This window comes from Peromyscus maniculatus, chromosome 13 (genome assembly GCF_049852395.1).
Source record: "Peromyscus maniculatus bairdii isolate BWxNUB_F1_BW_parent chromosome 13, HU_Pman_BW_mat_3.1, whole genome shotgun sequence".
Classification (NCBI taxonomy): Eukaryota; Metazoa; Chordata; class Mammalia; order Rodentia; family Cricetidae; genus Peromyscus; species Peromyscus maniculatus.
This window is the reverse complement of record NC_134864.1, coordinates 40,093,752-40,101,265: the sequence shown is the minus strand read 5'-3', so window position 1 is coordinate 40,101,265 and position 7,514 is coordinate 40,093,752. Positions and strand designations below refer to the sequence as shown.

At 44.3% G+C, this 7,514-nt stretch overlaps 1 protein-coding gene across 15 annotated transcripts in view; it reads right to left on the bottom strand.

The window, feature by feature from the left end:
* Nucleotides 1-7,514, bottom strand: part of Usp37 (ubiquitin specific peptidase 37) — a 101,647-nt gene that overhangs the window by 89,962 nt on the left and 4,171 nt on the right. The window lies entirely within an intron of this gene.

Below are 7,514 nucleotides of genomic sequence, written 5' to 3'. Positions count from 1 at the left end.
GGCTTCAGAGAAGGACTTTCTGTGTATATAGAATTTCCCTACTTGCTATTGCTGCTGCTCAAAAGCCAGGAAAAAGAACAAAGCTGTTACCAGAAACCCATGGAGGCGAGATGCTCGTGGTTAAAGTGCTTGCCTTGCAGGCATGGGGACCTGAAGGTGAAGCCAGGCATGGGGACCTAAAGATGGAGCCAGGCATGGTAGTGCACTTAGGAGGCAGAGGCAGGTCATCTATGTGTTTTAGGCTAATTTAGTACAGATAATCCTAGCATTTGGGAGGCAGGCCAGGGGGATCTCTGAGTTTGAGACCAGCCTAATTTACATAGTTCCAGAACAGTCAGAGCTACATAATGAGACCCTGTCTTGGAAAACAAAACAAAAAACTCCAGAAACATAATGGGCAAGTGAAAAGCTCACTGGAGGAAGCTTGTCACCAAGCCTAATGGATTCAGTCCCTAGGACTCATAATGGGAGAGAACTGACTCCAGCAAGTAATGCTTTGACCTCAACTAAAGCACTGGTCTGTACTGCCCACACATGCAGACAGACAGATAATGTACTGAAATTAATATATAACCTCAGTTCACACGTCACAGGTGAAAATCTGAAAATCACTGACTTCGGGGCTGGAGAGATGGCTCGGAGGTTAAGAGCACTGGCTGTTCTTCCAGAGGTCCTGAGTTCAATTCCCAGCAACCACATGGTGGCTCATAACCATCTGTAGTGAAATCTGGTGCTCTCTTCTGGTTTGTAGACATACATACAGGCAGAACACTGTATATGTGATAAATTAATCTGGGCTGGAGAGATGGCTCAGAGGTTAAGAACACTGGCTGCTCTTTCGGAGGTCCTGAGTTCAATTCCCAACACCCATATGGTGGCTCACAACCATCTGTAATGAGACCTGATGCCCTCTTCTAAATAAATAAATCTTTTTAAAAAAAAAAGAAAGAAAGAAAGAAAAATCACTGACTTCAGCTGGGCAGTGGTGGCGCACGCCTTTAATCCCAGCACTGATGGGGGGGAGGGACAGAGACAGGTGGATCTAAGTTCAAGGCCAGCCTGGCCTACAGAGTGAGTTCCAGGCCAGCCAAGACTGCACAAAGAGACTCTTGTCTTGAAAACAAAAAATGAAAATCACTGACTTCATGTTAATACAGAGACCGGCAAACTATAAGAATAAAAGCAAAAGCCAGTTAAGGGGGGGGTGGGGGTCAAACAAATCTACTTTGGAAATATCAGTGAACTTAACCTCTAACAGACTGATGAGAATTTTTCAATATATGATTTTAGGTATGGGATGAGGTTTGCACTGGGGGCTGGGAGATGCCTCAGTAGGTCAAGTGCTTGCTCTGTCTTAGTTTTGTTTCTATTAAAACAAAACTATTTTGTTTCTGTTAGTATTTGTTTCTGTTTTGTGACCAAAAGCAACTTGGGGAGAAAGGGCTTTATTTCCCCTTACAGATCATAGTCTCTCATCAAGGTAAGGAACCTGGAGTCAGGAACTGAAGCAGAAGCCGTGGGAGAACATTAACTGGCTTGCCCAGCCCTTTTTTTTTTTTTTTTTAAATACCATCCAGTACCATGTACTCAGCCAAAACACTACACAAATGTGGCCCAAACCTAGACACACATGAAAGCCCTGGACAGTGTGCATGTATAACTCCAGCACTAGGGAGTCAGAGACAGGTGGATTCTGGGGGCTTCCTGCTTCTCTAGTTTAGCCAAAATACTGAACTCCAGGTTCAGTGACAGAATCTTAAAAAGTAAGCTGGAGCTGGTGAAATGGCCCTAGTTTGATCCCCAGAATCCATGTAAAGATAGAAGAAAAGAACACAGATTTGTCATGTGAGCTTCAAACATGGATTATGACATATGTACCCACACAAACATAACACATTTTTAAAAGGAGAGAGCAAACACCCAGTGTCAGACTACACGCGTTCACAAGGGCAAGTGCAGGTGTACACACAACCAGCTACCACACACTACACATCTTAAAAATCACCAGTAGGGTAAATTTTATGAACAGAACAAAGGAGTAGATATCAATTCATTTTGAAGTAGCACCCATCCACCAAAATCTCAAGAACATTCCAAGGAATACTAGGGACCGACTTCTGCCATGAATGTAGATGTAAAATTCAAAGGATCACCTGTAGCTCAGTCTAGTCCTCATTTGTGGTTCTCCTGCCCCAGCTTCCCAAATTCTGGGGTGGTAGGCATGTGCTACTGTACCCAGTTGTGAGGGCCAGTGTCTTAGAATGCCAACTGAGAGCTGAGGCGGTGAATGCTGTGAGTTCAAGGTCAGCCATGTCTTAATGTATTGTATTGGCTACAGACTTAATCAAAAACTGAGTAAGGCTGGAGAGATGGCTCGGTGGTTAAGAGCACTGGTTGCTTTTCCAAGGACATGGGTTTGATTCCCAACACCCACATAGCAGCCCTGAACTGTCTGTATGTAATTCAATTTCCAGGGGGTCTGACACCCACTTCTGGCCTCTACAAGCAGTCATGCAAGTGGTACACAGACATACATGCAAGCAAATCACCCATATACATAAGAATAAATGTGGGTTTTTAACTGAAAAATAAGGAAGCGAGGGGTATATCTCAGTGATTAAGTGCATACTTGAGACCTTAAATTTGAACTATGGCACCACAAGAAAGAAATCGCCCTACAAAAACAATCAAATCTTGCAATGCATAAAAATAATGTATCAGATTAACCAGTTCATTGAAAAACAGGTTGATTCGGTCTGAGAGCCAGTGTAGTTCACAACAGGAGAAAATCATCTAGATGAAAAAACATCTAACACCTATCCATGACTTTTTTTTTTTTAATTATATGGTTGTACACACCTTTAATCTCAGCACTCGGGAGGCAGAGGCAGCCAGATCCTTGAGTTCAAAGCCAGCCTGAGCTACCCTATCTCAAAAATAATGTATTTTAAAGTAACAGAATTGCACACATCTATAATCTCAACATTCAGACAATGGTGGCCGGAGGTTCAGAAGTTCAGGGTCATCCTTAGTACTTACAGAGTTTGAGTTTAGCTAGGACTATAGCTCAGTAGTAGAGCATGTGCTTAGCACGCATAAGGCTGTGAGTTCTGTCCCCACCCAGCACAAAGAAGAGGAGCCGAAGAGAGAAGAACTAATTTAGAAAACCTGGATTCTAAAGGTCAATCCTTAATCTAAGAAAAAGTATCAACAAAACTACATCAAAGCCGGGCAGTGGTGGCTCACGCCTTTAATCCCAGCACTCAGGAGGCAGAGCCAGCCTGGGCTACCAAGTGAGTTCCAGGGAAGGCACAAAGCTACACAGAGAAACCCTGTCTCGGAGGGGAAAAAAAAAAAAAAACTACATCAAACCTCTCAAGAAAATGTTGAAAGCATTTTCCGTAAACCAAGCACACACCTATGATCCCAACATTAGGGAGATAGAGGTAGAGGGCTCCAAGAGTTCCTCCTCTGTTACATGAGACCCTGTCTAAAAAGAAATAATCATTTCCCCTGAGATGAGGAAAGAAACAAGGATGTCCAGTTCCTAGCCAGGTGGATCTCTTGTGAGTTTGAGGTCAACCTGGTCTACAGAGTGAGTTCCAGGACAACTAGAGCTGTTTACAGAGAAATTGTCTGGAAAAATCAAAACATTATATTATGGCTTTGGAGAGATGACTCGGTAGTTAAGAGCCCTGACTATGCTTCCAGAGGACCTGGGTTCAGTTCCTAGCAATGAACATGGTGACTCACAACTACTCATAACTCCATTCCAGGATATATGATGCCCTCTTTTGACCTCCTAGGACACAGGCATGCACATGTTGGAACTACGTACATGCAGACAGAACATTCACATGCATAAAATGAAAAACATTTTGTTTAGAAAAGGAATTGTGGCTACAAAAATTATACGTCTAACAAGCTGAATGTGGTAGCACATACTTGTAATCTTAGTATACAAGGAGTAGAAGCAGGAGAATCAGAAGTTCCAAGTCATTCTTGGCTACGTAAGTAGTTTGAGGCCACCCTCAAATATGAGCTACCATATCTCCAATGTAAATAAATGATACTAGAAAGAAGGCTCAGCAGTTAAGAGAATGTGTTGCAGGATGAGAGATGGCTCAGCAGTGATCTTCTGAAGGACCTGGATTTGATTCCCAGCACTCATGCATGTGGTGTCCCACAACCATCCGTAACTCCAGTGCCAGGAGAACTGACGTCCTGGGGCACCAAGCATGCACATGGTACACAGACATACATGCAGGCAACTCATACCCATAAAATTAAAACCAGAGAGACAGAGACAGAGAGAGGTTTTCCGAGACAGGGTTTCTCTGGGTAGCCCTGGATGTCCTAGAACTTGATTTGTAGACCAGGCTGGCCTCAGATTCAGAGATCTGCCTGCCTCTGTTTCTGGAGTGCTAGGATTAAAGGAGTGAGCTACCATGCCCAGCTCAAATAATATATTTTTTAAGAAAGAAAGAGTGCTCATTACTTTTGCTGAGGACCTGGGTTCAACTCCCACACTTTACATGGCAGCTCACAAACATCCTTAATTCAAGCTCCAGGGGTTCAAATACTCCACATAATTAAAATACTATACATAATTTAAAATAATAAACCTTTAAAATTTTAAAAATAAATAGAAAAGAAATAAATTATACCTACAAGGACACCAGATGATGCAGAGTGCCTTTACACCAAAAGTGAACATTCTTTGAGAGATGAATGGGAACTGGAGAGATGGCTCAGCGGTTAAGAGCACTGGCCCTTCCAGAGGAACCAGGTTCAATTCCCAGCACCCACATGGCAGTTCTCAATGGTGTACAACTCTAGTTCCAGGGGATCTGACACCTTCACACAGACATATACATACAAGCAGTTGACCTGCTTGCTGGTTCAACTCAATTCTAAGAAAAACCACGCCAGGTTTATTGTGAAAACTGATAAGTGATTCTAAACATTTACCCAAACGGCCAAGGTAATCTTGACTAAAAATGAAATTAGCCTTTTTTACTTCCAGGTTTCTTTAACCTTTTTGTAGACAGGACTCTCATAAAAATAGCATGCACATATCTTATTTTAATGGCCTTTTCTGAAGTTTTGAATCAGTTTGGAATATTATACCATATACTGCGTATTTTACCAACTATCATCTGGTTCTCTGGGATTTTTATTTTTTTTATACCTCCTGTAGGCTTCCAACCCCCCACTTAATAAAATCATAGTACTGGGATATAATGTTGCTGGAATAGAGGAGTAGTTAGAGGTTCTCTGGTCTTCTGAAGTTGTGTATACTGGCTTTTACAGGTAGTCTTTACAGTGATTTCTCAGATGGAATCTCAATCTCCACCCCCCCCGTGTGTGTGTGTGTGTGTGTGTGTGTGTGTGTGCGTGTGCGCGCACACACACACGTGAATACAACCACTTGTATATTAGGCTTGCATGCTCATATTTGCTTGTGTCTGTGGGAGCCAGAGGTCAATATTAGATATCTTCCTCCATCACTGTCTACCGTATTTTTAGAAAATTATACATGTGTGTCTGTGTGAGAATGTGCATGGGCACATGTGACCATGGTGTGGACATTGATTCTCTCCTTCTACTGTGTGGGTTCCTAGGTACCGAACTCACCGTCAGTCTTGGGAGCAAGTGCCATCTTGCGAGTTGTACCCTGTCTTTTGAGACAGACTCTCACTAAATCTGTAGCTCATCCTTTCAGCTAGATTAGTTGAGCAGTGAGCTACTGGAATCTTGCCTGCCTCTGCTTCCACAGCTGTAGGATTACAAATGTGAGCTAGCATGCCTGCCTTTTCCATGGGTACTAGAGAATCTGGATGAAGGTCCTCATGAATGCCTGCAGGTCAAGCGCTTTACTGATGGTGCCACTTCCCAACCCACCCCCTTTGTGTGTGCGCGCGCGCGTGTGCTCCGGGATGCAGATTCATGTGTGTGAGTATAAGCACAGGTGTGAAGGTGGGAGAACCTCTGGTGTCCGTTCTCACTATCCACCTCGTTTAAGACACCTTTGATGTTTGCTCCTGTGTACACCAGGCTAGCTGGCCCATGAGCTTCTTCGGGAGTCTCTCTCCACCTCCCATCTCACCACCGAAGCGCTAGAATTCAGTCCTGAGCACCTTCCCAAATTATACGAGCTCTGGGGATTCAAACTCAGGTCACCAGGCTTTTGAGGCAAGTGCTTTACCCTAGGGCCGACTCCCAGACCCCACCTTCTTTGTTAGGGTAAGATCTCTCACTGATATTAGAGCTCATTGACTGGGATAAACTAGCTCTGCAGCAAGCCCCAGAGATCACCCTGTCTCCGCCTCCTCAGCACTGGCATTGCAGGTCTGTTCCTCGGGACCGGGCTTTTTGGGTAAATTCTGAGGATCTGACCTCAGGTCCTCGCGCTTGCTCAGCAAGCGTCTTGCTGACGGAGCCATCTTCCCAGCCCTGCAGTCTAATATCTTGAGTTTACCTTTTGAGTACAAAAAGATGCTTTATTTTAGAAATGTGAGTTCAGTTGAGCAGGTTGGGGAAGGGCACTCAGATTCCCCAGCCTGAACGTCCCGAACAGTAGAAGTGTTTAGGTATGGGGAAGTCTTAAGAGGGGAGTCCAGGCAGACATGGGTGGAAGACTAAGAGTATGGTGTTTGGGTCTCCCTCTGCCAGCTGCTTCATTCCAATTTAGGCCTTCCCTGGGCATGGTTCCCAGAAAGTCCCTCTGCAGCTGCCCTGATCAGGTTTCTGGATCTGTTAATAATAGACAAGTGTGGGGGAAGGGCCAGCGTCTTTGCCGACATAGGAATTACCAAAGTAGATGGACAGTTCCTGTGCCAAAGCCCCGTCTGCTACCTCTCTGGATCTAATCGAAGTCCTATGTTCTCTCCAAGAGCTACCATCCAAGAACTCTTTTTATTTATTTATTTTACATTTGTCCAGTGTGTGTGTGTGTGTGTGTGTGTGTGTGTGTGTGTGTGAAGTCAACTTTAGGAGTTAATTCTCACCTACGACCATGTGGGTCTTGGGTATCAAACCCAGGTGGTTAGGCTTGGCAGAGCAAGTCACTTTCTCCACTGAGCCATCTCTCACCAAGCCCCTTCCCAAGCATTTTGGGGAGGTAACCTAATCTTGTGAAATCTCTCACATACTCAACCCCCAAATCAGAACATGGAGGCTGAGGAGTAGTGGTGTGTAGATGAGAACCCAGAAGCAGAATATTTGAAACCTGCTGTTTCCCAGAAAATCTAGATGTGATAGCGCCCTCTTTCCTATGTCACCCAGGAGCTTGGATAACATTGAGTTGATGAGAAAGTGGCAAAAGGTATACACACACACACACACACACACACACACACCTGGAGTAAGGAGAGGAATTATGAGGAAGAGGGGGATTGTAAAGGAGAAGATTATAATGGCAGGCAAGTGGGATGGGCGAGCAGGACAAGTGTGTGACACTGAGCTGGCACCTCTGCTAAGTCAAATGTCAACTCTGAAATCAGTGGCTTATA